This window comes from Equus asinus, chromosome 6 (assembly GCF_041296235.1).
Source record: "Equus asinus isolate D_3611 breed Donkey chromosome 6, EquAss-T2T_v2, whole genome shotgun sequence".
NCBI lineage: Eukaryota > Metazoa > Chordata > Mammalia > Perissodactyla > Equidae > Equus > Equus asinus.
Genome location: NC_091795.1, coordinates 85303247 through 85325449, shown reverse-complemented (window position 1 = coordinate 85325449; position 22203 = coordinate 85303247). Strand labels below are relative to the sequence as shown.

General features: G+C 36.3%; 1 protein-coding gene across 7 annotated transcripts in view; it reads left to right on the top strand.

Annotated features, from left to right (window-relative positions):
- Positions 1-22203, top strand: part of TDRD15 (tudor domain containing 15) — a 455155-nt gene that overhangs the window by 113839 nt on the left and 319113 nt on the right. Inside the window, exon 1 of one of the 7 annotated variants that reach the window (XR_011504166.1) lies at positions 865-925. The exons of the other annotated variants lie outside the window; for them this stretch is intronic. The gene's annotated coding sequence lies outside the window, so the exon portion shown is untranslated. Of the gene's footprint in view, positions 1-864; positions 926-22203 lie in introns of those variants that run through there. 7 annotated transcript variants of the gene reach the window in all.

The following is a 22203-nucleotide window of genomic DNA, read 5'->3' as shown; positions in this document are numbered from 1 at the left end:
AGTGTGAGGCAAGTGAGTGGCCTTTTGGGCTTGCAGGACCCAGAGAATCGGTGCCTCCTAGGAGCTTCTCTTGCCTCACTCTTGGCTCTTCTAAGGGTGGGCTGGGTGTGAGTATCAAAGGCCACACTTGTGTGCGCAGGAATAGGTGCCTTTCCTTGGAGCTGCTGACGGAAATTGGTTTTGGAACTGTCAGTGGAGATTTTGCTTGGGATATCAGTACCATCCGTTTACTTGCAAGTTAGGAATTTCCTTTACATATAATAGTTTAAAATTTGCCTTTTCTTTATTCTGGTCTCTCTTGTGGTAATGTTTGACGGAAATTTCTGGTACGTGGTGTATGCCCCTCCCTCCTTCTGAAATAGGAGGAATCCGTTTACATTTAGTCATTTCAATTTCAAAAAGAAAGAGTTAAATATATTTGATAATTTTATGATCTTGAAGGCTACGATTAGTACTTTGGTGTATTTTCTCCCAATCTTTTTCAAAATATATATTCTATAGGTAGCCGAAATCAAAATTTCGTACAATTTAATTTTCCACTTTTTTCACCTAACATTATGTCAGAACATTTTCCCAACTGTAGGGCCTGGGCCTTGCTTGCTCAGCAGAAACCCCCAGGCCCACTGCAACCATGTGTCCTTCTGGCTCCCTTCTGGGCAGGCAGCACAGCTACCGGGATTTGTAACGATTTGGGCCTGGCCAGCCTGGATCCTCCCTTATCCCATGAGAAAAACAGTGCGTCTTACGGGGACACAGAGCCCCTCCCTGTGAGCTGCTATTCCTGGGAACGCTGGTTGTACCAAGGATAGCCCTTTGGCCAGCATGCAGCCTTTGTTCCTCTGCTTACTTAAGCAAGCTTCTCCTAGGGGGAGGTTGCGGACGTAAGCATGCTTCTGTCCAGCCAGCTGCCACTGGACATGCTCCTGTAAGTAGGACCCAGTAACCCTATATGTCTCATTCGTGGTTGTTTCTTCGGTCTCTTGGTGCGATATCCTGCCTCCTAGCCCAGCTGGGCCTGTGGCAGAACACCAACTTTTGGGAAACATATTTTTAATGGCTGCACAATACTCCAGTAAACAGATAATATTGTTTTGCCCTGCCATTTAAATTCTGATTGTTTCTGTGTAAGAGATCTTATAGGCTTATTGATCATTTAATTTGCTTTAAATGTATACCTACTCTACGTAACACTGTGTGTTTTATATCCCTGGTGATGGTGGTAGGGACATGTGTAAGTGAGAGTTTGAATTATAAATGATAATGAAATGCATACAAAATGCTTTTGGAACACTGAGGAGGGAATAATTTATTTGGACTTGGTATTTGGGGGTATGGCTTTACTGATGAGTAGCATTTAAAAGTCTTGAAGGCTTAGTAGAATTTTCACCGAGTAAGGAAGAAAGAACATTCAAGGCAGAAGAAACAGCATAAATAAAGGCATGAGTAGAAAAAACATGGAATTCAATGCTGACCTGTTTTTCTGTGCTTATGGCAATCCACTGATAGTCTAGACTATATCCTAGCAAATACTTAACTATATCCATTTTTGGATCCTTATAGATGCTAAAAAAATCAAGTCAATTATGTTATTTGTATATTATGTCTACATATTTCCTCTTCTCTCCTTTCTCTGATGGCAGCTGTGAAAAATAAAATGGTTAGGCAACTGGTTCAATATGTGTCTTTTGTCCTCTTGTAGTCTGAGTTTAAATTCATTAGCCTTATAAGGAACTGTTTTGGGAAAAGGCAATAGCCATAGAGAGATAGGAATCAACCTGAAAATGTCTGCAAATTCCTGTGTGGAAATGAATGGATAGGTTTTCAAGAAATAATTGTGTTTTTAGCTAGTGTGAAAACTAGAATATAACATAGACTAAAATCATTTTTTGATCTTTCTTCCTTACTTGCGTACAGTTCCCTTAACATTGAGAAGATTCAAGAACTGATGAGAGTAAGAATTCTGAGAACAAAGAACTTATACATATTGTAAGCTTTAAGTGGACATTTTATATGTGTTTTAATGTTACCAGAATATATATTATGGGTGGAAATCACCAACTCTGGAAACAAGGATTTTTATCAAATTAGTAAAAGGGCAGTGAGATTTGTTAAGGCCAGAGATGTGATGGTTAGATAATATTATAAGTCTATGGAGAGCACTAATTGTAGCAAGAGATTAAAGTCTCTGTTGAAGTCACTTACAGCTCTGAAGATTTGTTGAAGTAAATCAGAACAGTGCTCCATGTCAGCGCGATGAATGAATGGCATTTACTCCTGCTTTCTGTCTTGAGTGTTTCTACAATTGTCCTCAGAACATTGTGGCTGTGGTTATCATACTCAGGAAGATTAAGAGCTTTGCACCTCTAATGGCAAACCTACAATTACCCAATGGTGGAAGACACTGCAGATTAAGTACAGCAAAAGGGAGATCTGCATTATCTTAATTTATCCAAGCCACCAACCTATTAAAGCTACGTAATAAAATAATTCTGAACTTTACCCAAGACAAAACTTTATGGCAGTCATCTTTTAATTTGAAAATTAGTAAGTAGCCTTTCTGGTATAACCATGGATGCCTCCACCCCACCCCAACTCTTTTTTTACTCAAAGTTACTTTAGAAGGGAGATGCTTTCTAGAGTTAGATATAAGTACATTGCCTTTTAGATGAATTCCATCCACTTTCTGGTAGAGTGAATAAGAATACTTTTCCTAGAGGCTGGCCCCGTGGCCAAGTGGTTAAGTTCACGCGCTCCGCTGCAGGCAGCCCAGTGTTTCGTTGGTTCGGGTCCTGGGCGCGGACATGGCACTGCTCATTAAACCACGCTGAGGCAGCGTCCCACGTACCACAACTGGAAGGACCCACAATGAAGAATATACAGCTATGTACCAGAGTGGCTTTGGAGAGAAAAAGGAAAAAAAAAAAAAAAAACAATACTTTTCCTATACTCAGGGAAATATAAGGCTGTTGAAAACCACACTTTGAAATTAAGGTGCTGGTGATGCAGATGTTAGGTATTCTTTGATTTTGAGCTTTGTAGTCCAAAAAATCTTGTGTCAAGATTTTAGGATCAGACGTGTAAAATGGCAGTCAACTTGAGAGACATGGGGAGTGTTCCGCCACAAGCCCAGCTGGGCTAGGACGGTGGGATATTGTGCCAAGAGACCAAAGAAACGACCCGGAGACTACAAATGAGACTTAGAGGTTTACTGGGACTTACTTACGGGGAGAGTGTCCAGTGGCAGCCAGCTGGACAGAAGTATGCGTATGCTGGCAACTGCCCCCTAAGAGAAGCTTGCTTAAGTAGGCAGAGGAACAAAGGCTGCATGCTTGCCAAAGGGCTGTCCTTGGTACAACCAGCATTCCCAGGAACAGTAGCTCACGTGGAGGGGCTCTGCGTCCCTGTAAGACATGCTGTTCTTCTCACAGGATAAGGGAGGATCCGGGGTGGCCAGGCCCAAATCATTACAAATCCCGGTAGCTGGGCTGCCTGCCCAGAAGGGAGCCAGAAGGACACATGGTTGCAGTGGGCCTGGGGGTTTCTGCTGAGCAAGCAAGGCCCAGGCCCTACAGGGAGAACGGATTTTTTTTTAAAAGGGAATTTTGGATAAAATTTATATGAAATTTTTATTTTAAGGACTTATTTAGGATTAATGATATTTTTTTTTGCTTTTTCTCCCCAAATCCCTCCAGTACATAGTTGCATATTTTAGCTGTGGGTCCTTCTAGTTGTGGCGTGTGGGATGCTGCCTCAGCATGGCCTGATGAGCGGCGCCATGTCCACGCCCAGGATCTGAACTGCTGAAACCCTGGGCCACTAAAGTGGAGCACGCAAACTTAACCACTTGGCCACGGGGCCAGCCCCTAAGTTTAATGATGTTTATGAATTTGTGAGCACAAATATACTTCATGTTAGAACATGGCTTATAAAATTATCATTTTTTAATGTATGGAGATGTAAAGTCCTATAGAAAAATACCTCATATTCTTTGTATTGTTTCTAACTTCATGTTTTTTCCAACTTGGGGAAATATTACTTCTCTTAAAATATATATAAAACCCAAATGTTTTCCATGACTTTTATATAGTACAGCTTTCTAAAGGTAGTAACCCATTCTTAGTAAAACAAACCCCAGAACTTAAAACAAAAAAAGGAAAAAGAAAACTTGAAAGAAAAATCTTGGGTATGGAGGTGTGGTGGGGATTATTTTTATTGTTCCTAATTTCGTCTCTAAAATTTTTTTCCTTGGGATACTCTCACTTGGGTACTTCCACCATGCTGGTTATAAAGTGTCTTCAGGGCCACATCAAGGCTTTAGAGGCCCTAAATACTGAAAAAATAATTGTAGGGGCGATGGTACGTGGAGAGTTTTATGTCATTATTAAAAACACTGAAGAGAGAGAGAGTAAAGGTGTCTATTTTTATTTTTCTAATGATGACCACTTCAGTGCTCTCCACACACACAAACACACACAGGTGTGTGTGTATATATATATATGTATGTATGCATATATGTATGTAATGTTTCATGTGTATATATAAAACATAAAATGTATTTAAAATATTTTTGATGCCCTTGCTTTCATTTGCTTAATATAGCACTGGCTGCCTCATTAGAACTCAAGCATAAGATGTTTTTTTCACGTAACTCCTTCTGCCTAAAACTTTCTCGGAGACGTTATGGCCAATACCACACTGATAGCCTTTAAGCTGAAATCAGCCCACTGTACCTATATATAATATATTATACACACACACGCACAGTAGTACAGCTTCATTTGATGTGTCTGTTAGGGTCTCCAGTGTTTTAAAACTGTAAAACTAGTGTTGCAGCAATATAATAGGAATAGATTGGAGGGAGAGAAAAAAAAATTAGTTGTTACCTCTCTACTTTGGAAACATGAAGATTTTACTTGAAATGCCCACCTTGTTTCCTTGCATTAAATTACTACCAGCAAGTGAAATTTGTTACCTGTATAAATAGACTACACTTGTCTCAAATACCATGATTCCAAAAAAGATCTTGTTCTCGAATCATTTCCCTCAGGGACTCAGAATTGATTCATTCTACAGATATTTTGGTGTGTCTGCTGGATGCAAATCATTCCATAAATATTTATGCAAGATCTGTGTTTGGAACACAAATGAATAATATCATTCCTGACCTCAAGAAGTTTATTTCTGATAGGGGAGATGAGAAAATTAGAGTTATCTATAATAAAAGGTGGGCTACAGTAAGTTCTGCATTAATGTCCATTTAATATTTAAGGAGTAGAGCAGAGTAGGATTTAGTGTCACAAATGTATTTTAATTTTAGCTCAGACCAACAAAGACATTTTATTTTTCATTCTTGTGCTTCATGGGCATGGAGGTAAATTTATTTCCGGAAAGAACACTGTCACTTTGCCATTAAGCAACAAAGCAATTAGATGAAGAGTTTGAAATTCTTCTGTGTACTTTGCCATATAGGAAGTTATCTTGCTCTTCCCACTCAAAGAATGAAAGCAAACAAACAAAGGATAACACCTGCTAATTTCACCTCTAATTGTGTTTTCTTTCATCCTGGACCCCAAGGGCCGGATTTAGTCAACAGCTGTGCACCATGTGTTCCCAGAATCTGTGGAAATTTGTGCCATGGATCTGCAGAGCACACTCTAATTCTCGCCCCCCCCCCCCCCCACCCCATGGAATAGCCATGGTTGAGTTTAGTGTATTTTTTCCATTTTAGTGTTTGAGTATGCATGATGAGAAATAATACATACATGCATGCATATATATAAAAATGATCTTTTAAAGCACAATGGAAATACTATCATGTCCATTTCTTAATATTTGGCAGCTACAAAGGTATGTGAAGAGTTGCCCTCCCTATGGCCTACTTTTTCATGGAGAGAGGAAGAGGTCTAGCTGCTTTCACAGTGATTAATCTGCAGACTTTAACTAGGGAATCATATGCTATGGAGTCTTTATGATCGTGTTGGGGCTGTGGAAACTTCATTTTTGCAAGCAGCACTTTGCTGAGGAAAATAGAGCTATGCAAGGGTCACAATTTGAGTAGTCATATTTCTTGGATATTTTAGGTGGTATGTGCTAGAGCTGGTATTTAGGTGTTCCTCATAAAGGATTTAAAATGTTATCAGCTTTGATACTGTGAATCCTCTTGTTTCACATGGAGGTACAGAGCTGACTTGTCAACTTAATGTGCAGTAAAAGAGAAACATAACCTTTCTAAAGATTCTGTGGTGAGTTCATCCTTATTTGAGATTCTGCCTTGCTGGAGGCTCCCAGTTCTGTTCAGGTGCTTGGGTAAAGTGCTGGGCCACAGCACTTTTGCTAGATTATGATTGAGTTTATTTGTCTTGTTTTACATGTGCCTTATTTGAAGACAGCCTATATTCTTTTTTTTTTTTTTTTGGCGAGAGAGATTGGCCCTGAGCTAACATCTGTTGCCAGTCTTCCACTTTTTGCTTGAGGAAGACTCATCCTAGGCTAACATCTGTGCCTATCTTCCTCTACTTTGTATGTGCGATGCCACCACAGCATGGCTTAATGAGCAGCATGTAGGTCCATACCTGGGATCTGAACCAGTGACCCCTGGTTCGCCAAAGCAGAGTGCATGAACTTAACGACTATGCCACCAGGCTGGCCCCAGCCTACATTCTTTTTAAACAATGCCCCAACACCAAATAAATCAAGGAATTAAAAAAATGAGAACTCAAGATAACATCAGTCCAGTTTTTCAAAGTCCTGATGTGGTGGTGGTGAAAAAAAGCAGTCGCCACTTATGATAAGTGACCAATTAAAAGTAAATGGCTAGGGGCTGGCACAGTGGTGCAGTGGTTAAGTTCGCATGTTCTGCTTTAGTGGCCTGGGGTTCGCCAGTTCGGATCCTGGGTGCAGACCTACGTACTGCTTGTCAAGCCATGCTGTGGCAGGTGTCCCACATATAAAGTAAAGGAAGATATTAGCTCAGGGCCAGCCTTCCTCAGCAAAAAAGAGGAGGATTAGTGGCAGAGGTTAGCTCAGGGCTAATCTTCCTCAGAGGAAAAAAAAAGGTAAATAGCTAAATTGCTTAACATTGTCCTGTTTTAAAATCACTTTTATAAATTCATGAATGGGATCATATTATCATCCTGGTAATCCAGCAGACACACTATGCTATATGGATTCATATTTTCACCAAGAAAGAACTTATGAGGTTTTGAAATTAGTAAGAAAATAGTTGATTTGTTCTACAGTAGAATCATAAAAGGTTTTAATCTTTTTAGTTTTTATTATTCATTCTTACCTTTGATTGATGTTATGTAGTCTTTGAGGCACTTTTTGTAAGATTCATTTTTGAGCTTGTTTCTTGTAATTGATACTTCACGACTATATCAACACTAGTGATTACTGCAGTATATACTTCTTTTCCTTCTGGACTTTCAGCAGAGGCATCCAGACCAATGAGCAAGACATCATTGTTACCCTCTGTCCTGCTGATCATCTTCCCAGCCTGGCAAGGCACAGCCCATTAGTGATCTCATGAGGAATGTTAGAGATTATTTCCATAGATAATCATGAGGCTGGTGAAGGGAAACAACAGGACACAAATTCTGTAGATATTTTCCTTGATATAAATTATATAAAAATAAAAGTTGTAATAGATGTGAAGCCTCCTGACTTTATTAATTAGACATTTCTAAACTTCATAATAAAGTTAATGGATTTGAATTTTGATGAGACTATGGCCTACTCAATTACATGTGGTAATGAAGATTATCAATACGAGGAGGAGTATTTTGGTTGAGGTTTCCACTCGACTTATACATGAATCATTGGTACACTTCTATTTCTTCTCAGCCCTTAAAATTCCACAAGGCATGCATTGTTCAGGAAGCTACTCTTTAAATTGCCCATGGTAGCCAAAATGTTGGAATATCCTCTGGGCCGCTACACTGTCTATGTTCGTGATTTGGAAGACTTCATATCCTTGATGAAATAGAATTCGTAGCAGTGTAGTTAGAGAAATCCTGTGCCTAGTGATGTTGTTACCTGTGCATGTCCCTATTTACATTTAGGTGTTGTCATGTTGTAGAGTGTTTCACATAGACCATATTATTGGATTGTTAGCACCTGTCAGTTGCTTACTTCTTTTCTGTGATAACTTTAATACCAATTTAGAGGAGAAAAAAAATCTGACCCTAACATATTGGCATTGATTTAGATTATATTTACTGTTATTTCCATGTTAATGCTTTCAAATATCACTACATTTGTTAACAAAATAGAAGTTTTTATATCTTTTCTGTTTTACCTTTTGCTTCAACCCTTTTCTATTTGCTGATGTCATTATTCTCAGAAGGTTAAGGGCAGTTCTGTAGAACTTCTTTTTGTATTCTTTGTCGAGGGAATGCCTTTTGATAAACAGATGTATCTAGGAGTTTTCCTGTGTCAAATTTAGTGATCAGCCTGTTAGAGTAGGATACACTTTCATAGTTGTGGAGAAGTGAACATGCTGACTTCACTTCTCAGATTCTCTTGAAAAACAGGTAGTTATAAACAGAAAACCATATTGAATATTTCAACATTTGTTTTTTGATTCATAGAGTTTTATGGCTAATATAAAAATTAAACTTCAATCTTCACTGTTCAAACATTTGATTTCCTTTTTCCTTGTTTATTTTTTGTTATTGAGTAGATGGGTTGGGTTGGCGGAGAATAACAATGTACTCATATAGGAAGAGATTCTGAATAAAGAATGTTGTCAGCACTGAATCTCTTAGCCAGCTTTGAGCTTTCAACAGTCACCGTTTATTTCAGTTGTACGTTGTTTAGTTAAAATGTGGTAGCTCTCTCTGTGGGAAGAGAAAACATCTTGTGAGGCCTGTGCTATTTTGTCAGACTGTTTGTAGCAGAAGTTTATGATGTGTCTAGAGAAAGAAAAAAGTTCTGCTAGCCTTAGCTTTGCTTAATTATGGGTATATTTTGACGTTTTTCCTGAAAGTTGCTAGTTCCTGTTAAGGAATTTCAGGATTTAAAAAAATCAGATTTGTTGTTTAAATAATTGAAAAACAGATGGATTTTTCCTGTGTTTTAACTAATAGCAATAAAAAAAATACTCATGCCTTTGATGTGAGAAACAAAGCATCACCAATACCTTTGAAAGTCTCTGTGTGCCTCACTCCAATTAATTATTTCATCTTCCTCCCTTTTAACATAACCAAATTCCTGATTTTAGTGATTATCATTCTAATGATTTTCTGTATAGTTTTTACCACATTTGTGTCTGATCCAAAAATATACTGGAAGTTTGCATTTTTCAGTTTTTATATAAATGACTTGTTTTTTCACTGACTAGTGTATTATAGAAGTTCATCCATTTTAATGAATGTAGCTGTACTTAATTTATTTCCCCATATTGATAGTTTGTGTTTCTGTATTTATTTGTCTTACTAGATGGTTGTCAACTTTATTGATCTTTTCAACCGATCACCTTTCAATTTCCTTGATTTTCTCCATTGCTTTTGGGTTTTCAACTTTATTGATTTTTGCCCTTTGTTATTTCTTTTTTGTGCCTGCTTTGCTTTTATTTTTCTAGATTTTAGTATAAAGATTCAGGTAACTGATTTGAAACCTCTTCTTTTTTTCATATGAGCATGTAATGCTATTTATTATCCTCTAAGACCTGCTTTGTCTGTGTCCCATATGTTCTTTTACATTGTGTTTTTATTTCATTTAACTAAGCATATTTTCTGATTTTCTTTGTGATTTCCTATTTGATCCCTGGTTATGTAGAAATATATTTTTAATTTATACGTATTTCAAATTTTTCCAGATATCTTTCTGTTATTGATTTATAACTTAATTTCTTTGTGACCAGGGAATACACTTTGATGATTTGAGTTCTTTTAAATTTGTTGAGGTTTGTTTTATTGGCTAGAATATGTTCTGTCTTGGTCAGTGTTCATGTCTACTTAAAGAAACTTTGTATTCTGCTCTTGGGTGGAATGTGCTATAAATGTCACCTAGGCTAAGTTGTCAACTAGGTTAGGTCTCCTTTATCCTTAACTGATGTTTTATTTCCTGTCTTTATTGATTATTAGAGAGAACTATTGAAGTTTTCAACTACAGTCGTGAATTTTTCTCTTTTTTTAGTTCTGTTGTTTTTGTTTTATGTGTTTTGAAGCTCTGTTCTCAGGTATGTAGAGATTCAGGATTGTTATATCGTCTTGATGAATTATCCCTATTAAAATAATGTAATCCATCTCTTACACCTGGTAGTATAGCTTTATATCAGGTCTACTTCGTCTTCTAGAATGACTCTTGCTTTCTTTTGGCTAGCATTTCTCAGTATATCTTTTACCATACTTGTACTTTAAAATTCTCTGTGTTTTTATAATTAAAGTTGATTTCTAGTAGACAAAATATAGTTTGGTCTTGCTTTTTTATCCAATCTTTCAATCTGTGTCTTTATTTGAATTGTTCAAACTATCTATACTTAATGTATTTTTTATATGGTAGAATTTAAAAGCTACCATTTTGCTAGTTTTTCACTTAATGCCATCTCTTCTTTGTTATTTTTTCCTTTTTTTCTGTCTTCTCTTGGATTAATTCTATGTTCATTAAGAATCCAATTTACTTTCACTATTGGCTTATTAGTTATATCTTTTTGTTTAAGTGGTTGCTCTAGGGTTTGCAATACATATTTTTCATATTCCTCTTTTATGTAGTATTTTTAGTGGAAAGAACTGTTTGGATTTTATCAAATATTTTTTTGGTATATATTGATATGATTATATTGTGTGCTTTTTTGTTAAGAAAAATTAATTTGATAATTTTTGTAAAACTGAACTTTATCATATTATATGTATCCTTTTGCAACTTGCTTCTTACATTCAGTATTTTGTTTCTGAATTTTAACCAACTTGATAGATGAAGATGAGATTTATTCATTTCAATGACTTCATAGTTCATATTCAAAATATGAATAAAGCACAGTTTATATATCTGATTCTCTACTTTTGGACAGTTAGTTCTTATTTTTGCTATTATAATCGGTGCTGCAATGAATGTTTTTGTATGTGTCTCCTTATATTTATTACTTTGTTGACTAGAAGTGAAAATAGTGGGTAGCTTCATTCTCTAAATGTCAACTACGTCAAGTTTTTCAAGTCTTCCAAATGCTACTGATTTTCTGTCTACAGTCCTAAACATTTATGTCCTTAATAAGAAAGTTTCATAATAAATGAAGGAAAAGACTGACAGAACTACAAAAGAGAAATAATGCACAATCATAATAGGATATTTCAGTACCCCAATGTTAGTAAGGATATAGAAGACCTGAGAATACAACCAACCAACTTGACCTAGACATTTACAGAATACTTCATCCAAGAACAGCAGAATATATCTTCTGAAGTGCACATGGGATATTCACTAAGACAGACTATATTCTGGGCCATAGGAAAATCTCATATTTGCAAGAATTAAAATCATGCTAAGTTTGTTCTCTGACTACACTGAAATGAAACTAGCAATCAGTAACAGACATCTGGAAAAATTTCCAAAATTTTAAAAATTAAACAATACAATCCATAGGTCAAAAAGGAAATTACATGGAATGTTTAAAAATATTTTCCCTTAAATGAAAACAAAAGTATAACATATCAAAATTTGTGGGATGCAGGGGCCAGCCTGGTGGCACAGTGGTTAAGTTTGCACATTCTGCTTCAGTGGCCTGGGGTTCACTGGTTTGGATCCTGGGTGCAGACCTATGCACTGCTTGTCAAGCCATGCTGTGGCAGGCGTCCCGCATATAAAGTAGAGGAAGATGGGCACAGATGTTAGCTCAGGGCCAGTCTTCTTCAACAAAAAGAAGAGGATTGATGGCAGATGTTAGCTCAGGGCTAATCTTCCTCAAAAAAAAAAAAATTGTGGGATGCAGCTTAGAGCACTTCTTAGAGGGAAATCCATATTCTTAGAAAAGAATAAGCATCTCAAATCAGTGATTTAAGATCTATGTTAAGAAAAAAAAAAAGAACAAATATAACCCAAAGCTAGTAGAAGTAAGAAAATAATGTAAATTCAGAAATAAATGAAATTAGAATCAAAAACAATAGAGAAAATCAATAAAAAAGACTAAGAAAAAAGTATAGAGAAGATACTTTTACCTATATCAGGAGTTAAAAGAGGAACACCAGTATAGATCTTTCAAATAGTGAAAAGACAATAAAGCAGTATTATGAAAAACTTCATGCCTATAAATTTGGTAATTTAGATGAAATTGACAAATTCCTTGAAAGACACAAACTACAGAAACACCTTCAAGAAGAAATAGATAAGCTGAATTGTTTATCCATTAAAGAAAGTGAATTCATAGTTAAATGCATTCTAATAATGAAAACTCCCCACCCAGACAATTTCACTGGTAAATTCTGTGAAACGCTTAGGGCAGAAATAATACTAATTCCATGTAAATTTCTCCACAGAAAAAAACTTCCCAACTCAGTTTTCAGAGGTAAGCATTACCTTGATGCTAAAACCAAAGACGTTACAAGATAAAACTGTAGACCAACGTCCCTCATGTATGTGCTTGAAATTATCATCAAAATGTGTACTGTCATTTTAGCAAGTGTCTGCTGTCATTCTCCCAAAGTATGTACTGTCATCCTGGGAAGGATTTGAGGGATGTAAATTTAAACGAGATTTTTTAGCATCACACATGTTAAATTTGTTTTGCTCTATTTAAAGGCTGTCTCAGATTTTGACATTTGGACTTTCAATTAAAGTCAGACCTTTTGTTAAGTTTGAGTTGATTAACCTTTTGCAGTAGATAACTTTCCCTTCAATAGTGCCAAGAGATTCTCTGAGGAAAGAATCTATGAATACTTATTTTTAGTCATAATATTACAGTTAATCAGTTTTTATTTTAAATGAGATTAAAGTATTAACTATCAAGAAAAATTAAGCTTACTTTAAAGTTTTTTATTTTAACAAAAACAGTAAGAGTCAAATTTTTTGGCATTGCATGTAGAGAACTTGAAACACTGAGACATTTATCTGAGACAATGTAAAGTGTTAGCTCCTTCAGTTGGGGTTTAGGTATAATTCAGTCTGACCCTACACTGAGTTTATAATAATGTGCTGTGTCAGGTCATGCAAATGTATTCCGATTTTAGACGTGACACTGAAGTATGGAGTGTAGTTGACTTTTCAGTTTGGCTCATAGTTACAATTATATTCGTCACAACTCCAACCAATAAAGTGCATCTGTTACTGATCACCCACTTTGCCCAGGACTGGGAGGGGTTCCCAATATGTGAGAGTTTCAGTGTTAAAACTGGGAAACACCTGAGTAAACTGGAAAGAGTTTGTCATCCATATTCTAAGTTTTTTTTGTTTTTGATGTCCCTTGCAATGATTAACATACTTTCTTCTATGTAGTAGATGAGAAACAAATAATATCTGAATCACTGAATACATAGCTTTATCCTCAAGATTTTTCAAATGTAATAGAAAATCACTTTCATATTGCTTGTGACATGCCTTTAAGTTGCTAAAAAAATGTCTCCAGGAACCACTTGTACATGCTTGTAGATACCACTGTGACCATGTAGTTGTCCTGATGTGAACATACTGTATGCCATAGTTTCTGGGGCAGGAAAACATAAAACATTTAATCTTGAAATATTGTTTTCCCTTATTTTTCTTTTCTGGGAAGAAAATGATACCAAGAGAATTTTTAGCCATTAAAAAAGAACAGAGAAGTCTGTGTACATGGAAGATATCAATGCTAGCTTTATTTACCATGTGCTAGAACACTCGATCATGTATAGTGACTACCCATTAAATTACCTATGAAAAATAGCTCTAGCCAATGTGAAAGATGTTTCTTTTGCTTTTCCTTTTATGAAAATCTCTACTTTTGGTTGATTTCCTAGTATTTTTGTTCTTCTTCTTCTAGTCCTTTAATCCAGTGATGGCTGGAGAAACAGGAAAGGGGCTGATGAGTCAGGAATGAGGCAGAAAGAAGCAGGAATGAGGAAGCATGAGTAAACACAGGAGACTTGACACTAACAGGAAATTAATAAGTGATTCAATCCAAAGATTGAATTCAGTCCCCCATCAACTTAGGTGTCGACTTTCTATTCTACTTCCCTCTTTAGGTGGGCAAAAACCTGGTGGGTATTATGGTATGGGTAAAGAAAACATTCTTAACAACTCGAGAGCAGGCCTACCTCTATAGGCTTCACAAGAGTTAGCTTTCACCTTTCCTTAGCTCAGGGCTCATTTCCCAGAGTGATATCTACATGTTTTATAGCAAGTGAGACAACATGGATATAAAACTTTATTTTTTACCTCCATTAACCTGGCCTGACTCAACAAGAGAAGCAAGAGGTCATTCATACCTGAAATCCTCTCAAGTGCTCAAGCCCAAGGTAATCCTTTTATGTATAACTCAAAATCTTCTACCTTATGGTCTTGTTTTTTTGCTGTACAATCCGTTCCAGTCATACCCAAACTTTCCACTAAGGTGGAGTTAACCAGACCAAATGTAACCCTGCCCCGAATCAATGTTTGCTTTATTTGCATGTAGTTTATTCTCATTATAATTCCATTATATAAGGCAAGGAGTCCTGTTGCTAGGATAACTAGAAGTGGAATATGCACATTTCTCCTGTGTTAGGTTCTTCTTTGATGGGTTCCTACTGTGATCTTGACTTCGCTTCCTTATGTGGTTTAAAGAGGGCAAACCAGACCCTCCTTATTGGTACTGTCCATTGCCTGTAAAGTACTTTATAGATCACAGTAAAATGATAAGGCATGACCTCTCCTGTTAATTAACTTAAAATCTTCATTCATGGCTTCAAGAATAATACAAAAGAATCAGATCAAAATTAAGAGGTAAACTATAATTTTTTATTGGGTTCATATTGGTTTATAACATTAAATAAATTTCAAGTGTACATCACTATATTTCTGCTTCTGTATAGACTGCATACTGTTCACCACCAAAAGTCTGATTGCCATCCATCACCATACACATGTGCCCTTTTACCCCTTTCACCCTTCCCCTGCCGCCTTCTTCCCTGGTAACCACCAATCTGTTCTATCTTTGTGTTTATCTTTCACATATGAATGAAGTCATATGGTACTTTTCTTTCTCCGTCTGACTTATTTCACTTAACATAATACCCTCAAAGTCCATCTATGTTGTTGAAAATGGCAAGGTTCCATTTTTTTTATGGATGAGTTGTATTCTGTTGTGTGTATATACACACCACATCTTCTTTATCCATTCATCTGTTGATGGACACTTAGTTTGCTTCCAAGTCTGGCTGTTGTGAATAATGCTGCAGTGAACATAGAAGTGCATATATCTTTTCAAATTAGTGTTTGCATGTTCTTTGGATAAATACCCAGAAGTGGAATAGCTGGATTATATGGTAGTTCTATTCTTAATTTTTTGAGGAATCTCCGTACTGTTTTCTTTTCTTTTTTTTTCTGTTTTTACATCCCAAATCCTCCTAGTACATAGTTGTATATTTTAGCTGTGGGTCCTTCTAGTTGTGGCATGTGGGACACCACCTCAACATGGCCTAATGAGCGGTGCCATGTCCACACCCAGGATCCAAACTGGTGAAACCCTGGTCCGCTAAAGCGGAGCACACGAACTTAACCACTCGGCATAGGGCTGGCCTGACTATACTGCTTTCTGTGGTAGCTGTACCAATTTACATTCCCAGCAGCAGTGTACGACGGTTCTTTTTTTTCCCACCTCCTCTCCAATACTTTTTATATCTTGTCTTTTTAATAATGGCCATTTTGACAGGTATGAAGTGATAACTCATTGTAGTTTGGATTTGTATTTCCTTAATAATTAGTAACGTTGAACGTTTTTTCACGTGCCTGTTGACCATCTGTATATCTTCTTTGGAAAGATCTCTGTTCATACCTTCTGCCCATTTTTTGATCCAGTTGTTTGTTTTTTTGTTGAGTTGTGTAGGTTATTTATATATTTTGGATGTACCTTATCAGATATATGATTTGAAAATATCCTAGTTGTTTGTCTTTTAATTTTGCTGATGGTTTCCTTTGCTGTGCAGAAGCTTTTTAGTTGAATGTAGTCCCATCTGTTTATTTTTTCTTTTGTTTCCCTTGCCTGGGGAGACATGATTTCAAAAAGACACTTCTAAGACAGATGTCAGAGAGCCTACTGCGTATGTTTTCCTCTAGGAGTTTTATGGTTTCAGGTCTTACATCCAAGTCTTTAATACATTTCACGTTAATTTTTGTTTGTGGTGTAAGATAATGGTCTACTTTCATTTTTTTTGCACGTAGCTGTCCAGTTTTCCAGCACCGTTTATTGAAGAGACGGACAGTCCTTTTCCATTGTATGTTCTTCTCTCCTTTGTTCAAAATTAACTGTCCATAGGTGTGTGGGCTTATTTCTGGGCTCTCAGTTCTGTTCCATTGATCTGTCTCTGTTTTTCTGCCAGTACTGTCCTCTTTTTATTACTATAGCTATGTAGTATATTTTGAAATCAGGGAGTGTGATACTTCTAGCTTTGTTCTTTTTTCTCAAGGTTGTTTTGACTGTTTGGAGTCTTTTGTTGTTTCATACAAATTTTAAGATTCTTTGTTCTATTTCTGTGAAAAATATCATTGGGATTCTGATTGGATTTGCATTGAATCTGTAGATTGCTTTAGGTAATATTAATATTTTAACTATGTTAATTCTTCCAATGCATGAGCACAGAACATCTTTCCATTTCTTTGTGTCATCTGTGATTTCTTTCAAGAATGTTTTATAGTTTTCACTGTGCAAGTCTTTCACCTCTTTGGTTAAATTTATTCCCTTGTGTGTTTTTGTTGTGATTATAAATGGGATTGTATTCTTGATTTCTCATTCTGTGTTGTTAGTGTATAGAAATGGGACTGATTTTTTTATGTGGATTTTGTACCCTGCAACTTTATTGTATTTTAAAATTATTTGTAATAGTTCTTTGGTGGATTCATTAGGGCTTTCTATGTATGGAATTGTGTGTTATCTGCAAATAGTGACAGTTTTACTTCTTCCTATCCAATTTGGATCCCTTTTATTTATTTTTCTTGCCTAATTGCTCTGGCTAGGGCTTCCAACACTGTGTTGAATAAGAGTGGCAAGAGTGGGCATCCTTGTCTTGTTCCTGCTCTTAGAGGAACATCATTCAGTTTTTCATTGTTGAGTATGAAGTTGGCTGTGGGTTTGTCATATATGGCCTTTATTATGCTGAGGAACGTTCCTTCCATACCCATTTTATTGAGAGGTTTTATCATAAATGGAGGTTGAATCTTGTGAAATGCTCTTTCTGCATCTATTGAGATGATCATGTGATTTTTATTCTTCATTTTGAATGTGGTGTGTCACATTGATTTTTGGATGTTGAATCTCCCCGTGTCCCTGGAATAAATCCCACTTGATTGTAGTACATGATCCTTTTAGTGTATTGCTTTATTTAATTTTTTAATATTTTGTCGAAGATTTTTGCATCTGAGTTCATCAATGTTCAGTGTTTTAAGGAGATACAAATCATAAGAAAAGAATCTTGTATATTTATTCATGTAGTTACCAGTTCCACTGTTCTTCATTCCTTTGTGTAAGCCCATGTTTTCATCTATTATCCTTTTTCTTCTGCTTGAAGAAAAGGCCTTCTTCTTCTGCTTTTGTTGTTTATCATTTCTTGTGAGGCTACTGCTGATGAATTCTTTCACTTTTGTATGATTGAAAAATTATTTATTTCACCTTCATATTTGAAAGATACTTTTGCTGGATGTAGAATTATAGATTGACAGTTTTTTTTTTATTTCAGTACTTAAACATGTTGCTCCACTGTTTTCTCATTTGCAATGTTTCCAGCAAAAAATATGCTGTCACCATGATATTTGTTCCTCTGTACTTAATGTGTCTTCCTCCCGCACTCCTGCCCTATTTAAGATTTGCTCTTTATCACTGATTTTGGGCAATTTGACAATGATGTGCTATGGTATAGTTTTCTTCATATGTTTTGTGTGCTTGGAGTTAGTTGAAATTGTTGGATCTATAGGTATATAGTTTTCATTATTTGGTAAATTTCTATTCATTGTTTCTTCACATATTTTTTTTTCTGTTCCCATTGCGGCTGGTCCCCCCGCCCCCAACACTGGGGGTGAAGTAAGCAATGGCTGGGGTAGAAATTTGCCATTACTTTGTTTGGCCCTTTAGTTCTGACCTAGGACCTCACCTATACTTTCTTGAATAAAAAATTATTTTTTAAATGACAGATCATTTACCAATATTACCAACTTCCAGTGCTGTTGCGACTTCCTTTCTTATTCTGAGATTTCTTGTGCATTTTGGTAGGTAGATCAGAGTAGATAAATTAAGTGCTGCTATCTGACTTACATTTTAACTTTTTGGTCTTAACTTAGAAGTAAATTTTTGTAATTTTTCCTGTGCTCTGATATTGTTTCATTAAAACTTAGGACTATCCCAGTTGTTACTTTCGATCCTTAATTCAAATAGGAGTTATTTGAATTAAGCCAAATGTGGAGCTAAATTTAGAAGGATAGAGTAGAGAAAGTTGGAATAGATCTGCTATCCATTGGATTCTAATGGTTTGCTTTTCTCTACTTTAAAATGCGTTATTTAAACCCCATAAATATCTGTGCCTTCCAAGTTGCATGATAAAATTGAACTAAGTCCAGTAAACATTATCCTATAAGATACAATATGAATGGAGTATCAATTATTTAGAAGTGGGAATCACTAATATGTATATGATGATTTCTCAGTAACACTAATGATTTTAGAACTGTTTTCACATTAGATTAAAATAGTGATTTAGCTGCTTAGTAAATGATTAAATGCAGAGAGTGTTATGTAATCTGTTCACTAGGAGTTGGTAAATATTGCCAAGTACTAGTGATTCATTTCCTTAAGAAAAGGAGGGAGTATGAGACCGTAAGTTTCAGTTAAGGAGTTCCTGTCAGGATTGGACTTGGCACTGGTGCAGAGGCAGCAGAGTGAGGTGGGAAGAACATAGGCAGCTCTGCAGGTCTAGATTTGGATTCTAGTAGTGTGCAATTGTGAACAACTTCACCTCTCTGAAAGCTGAGCTTTCCTTCTGTAAAATTCTCTAATTTATTTTCTAGAATTATCCTTATTATAAATAAATAGTCACATATATACGCAGTGCCTGCCTATGTTATTGCCTATGGGGGTTGAACTGGAATGTGTTTGGACATTGCTTTCTGTTGTGTCTAAGATGGCATTTTTTCTCAAGAAAACAATACTCTGTAGGGAAGGACTGGGAAAAAATTAGTATCATCTTTGTTGCAGGATTTTTGAGGGGAAGATGAGGCAGCCTTTTATTATGGTTAATTTTAAAAATTCCTATTATTTGCTTCAGTTATGAAGAAATCCAGGGGGAAAACCTAGAAACAAAATGCCTAACCATTAGGTTTGTACAAACGTAGTATGGAAACTGAGAACAACTTGTTTTGTTGTTAAACCTATCTTAAACTAGAGAACTCAGGGTTTTCTCAAATAGTATCAGCATGAGGAAGGGGATTGATGTTCTTTTTTGGGTTCAATGGCTGTATCTTTTATTTAACATTTAGAAAGTCAGTGGACCCAGGTTAGATAACTTGTGTTCAGGAATTAATAGAAGATAGTGGAAATAATCTGAAATCAAGATATAGAAGAACCAGTTTCAAATACATTTTTGTTTTTTAGCAAAACAACAACAAAACTTAACAACAAAAGCTAGGTGATAGTGGCCACAGCCTGGGATAGGGGCTGCAAGAAGGCGGAATCAGAAAAATATAGTGGTTTGAAGTCTTGTCAAGGTAATAAATAAGGAATCTCTACTTTCAGAGGAGACCCATAATCTCATGTTTTATTATTGGTATTGTGTCGCTCCCAAAGACTGTAATTGTTGCTTTGGTACTAAAATCACATAGTCTGTATAGTGGTTGACATTATTGTGCGTGCTAATTTCTTGTGCATAATAGGCATTTAATTCTTTCTTTTAATGACTATTCATTGGATACTTATTATGAGTTAGGGACTGAAGATATAGCAGTATATAGACAGACAAAAATCCCTGCCCTCATGGAGCTTATATTATAGTAAGGGAAGGCAGACAATAAACAAATTTTTTGTCCTTGTATATTCTATTTTTATCCTTGTATATTTGTCCATCAATAGATGAATGGTTAAAGAAGATGTGGTGTATACACACACACACAAACACGGCCATGTTACTCAGCCATAAAAAAAATGAGATTCTGCCATTTGTGACAACATGGATGGTCTTAGAGGGTATTATGCTAAATGAAAGAAATAAGACAGAGAAATACAAATATCATATGATTTCACTTATGTGTGGAATCTAAAAAATGAAACAAGTGAACAAACAAAACAGAAACAAACTCATAGATTCTAAGAAAAAACTAGTGGTCCCCAGAGGGGAGGAAGTGAGGTGATGGGTGAGTGGGTGAAGGGGATTAAGAGATACAAACTTCCAGTTATAAAATAAATAAATCATGGGAATGTAATGTACAGCATCGGGAATATAGTCAATAATATTATAATAACCTTGTATTGTGACAGATGGTTACTAGACTTGTCATAGTGATTATTTCATTTTGTAATGTATATAAATGTTGAATTACTATGTTGTACACTTGAAACTAATATGATATTGTATATCAGCTATACTCCAATAAAAGATTTAAGAAATAAGCAAATTAAGAAAATATTTACTATGTTGGAAGATAATAAATGATATAGGGGAAAATAAAGCAGGAAAGAGGGATAGGATATGGGTGTGTGGAGGGTGTTCCTTGAAAAGGTCGTATTTGATCAGATGCCTGGAGGAGGGCTGTGAGTTAGTCATGGTGAGTGTCTAGAGGAGGAGCAGTCTTGCAGATAGAGGAACCAGCAAGTGTAAAGGCTTTGTATGGGGTTTTTAGTGGCGTCTTCAATTTGGAGAACAGCAAGGAAGCCAGCATTCCTGGAGCAGAGTTAGTGAGGGGATGAGAGGAGATGTCAGAGATCAGGGCGGGGCCAGATCATAAAGGCCTTATAAGCCATTGTTACTTGGAGTGAAATGGGAAGCTAATGCAGGGCTTTGAGAGAGGACTCATATGATCTAACATATTTTTAAAGATTTAGTGTCGCTTCTGTGTTGAGAGTAAAATGTAAGGGGGCTAGAGAGGAAGCACAAAGACCAATAATCCATTAAATAGAACTAAGTTAGTGGGTTGCTCACTTGCTTCCTTACATGTGTTGTGCCAGGGAGAAAATTAGTAGTGAATACCTATTAAACCTCTGAGATTGGAAGGGTTGGCTTCCTTGAGGGAAATGCAGTTTCCTTTGGCAGATAAGGAAATATTCCTAGGTGATGCAGAGGCATCCTTTCTCCTATTAGTGGTGACTTGGTGACAGGAAAGTGAACTTGCTGGCTCTGGCCCACCTGGATGTTTCAGATCTATTTCTGGAATGCAGGGTTTATGAGGTATATGTGGAGCTTCTTCCTTTTATTCCAGCTTAGAAGTTCCCTAATTGGGTTGAGTTCAGATTCTGTGTCATGGTTCTGTTTTGCTGGGAGAAGCTAATAAAGAAGGAAACCATGTGTTCTTAGGCGTAGGACAAATGGAGTATAGTAATTAGGCAGGATTGTCCCTCCACTGGACAAAAGCCTTAAACAGCTCAGCAAACACCAAACAAAAACCTGACACATGCATACAGATGTAGATACCTGATGAAATCTTAGAAAATGTGTTCACATTTTTTCTCTGGCAGTGATATTCTTTTCACAAAGCATTCCATACTGCAATAGCTGTATCATTAGCCTGATAATCTCAAGTTTATTCTCTCTTACCTTTTACATTGTTTGCTCTATAGCATTGGTTTAGAGCAGAAAGCTGAGCTTAAAGAGATTGGTCTAAGAAATTGCAGGTTAGGTAAGACAGGAGAATAAAGGAATGCCTTTGGAAAAGAAATGTAGTTAAATCCAAATAGAGCAAGGGTCTTTGGATAAATGGATGTTTGTTGAGTAGATGGTAACTAATTTCCATGTGTCCCACCCTGTGCTAGGTATGAGGGGAGTCAACATAGTGCCTGCTCCAGAGGTGTGCATATTTGTTAGGAGAGATGATTACATGGACATATCACACAGTTAATGCTATCAGAAA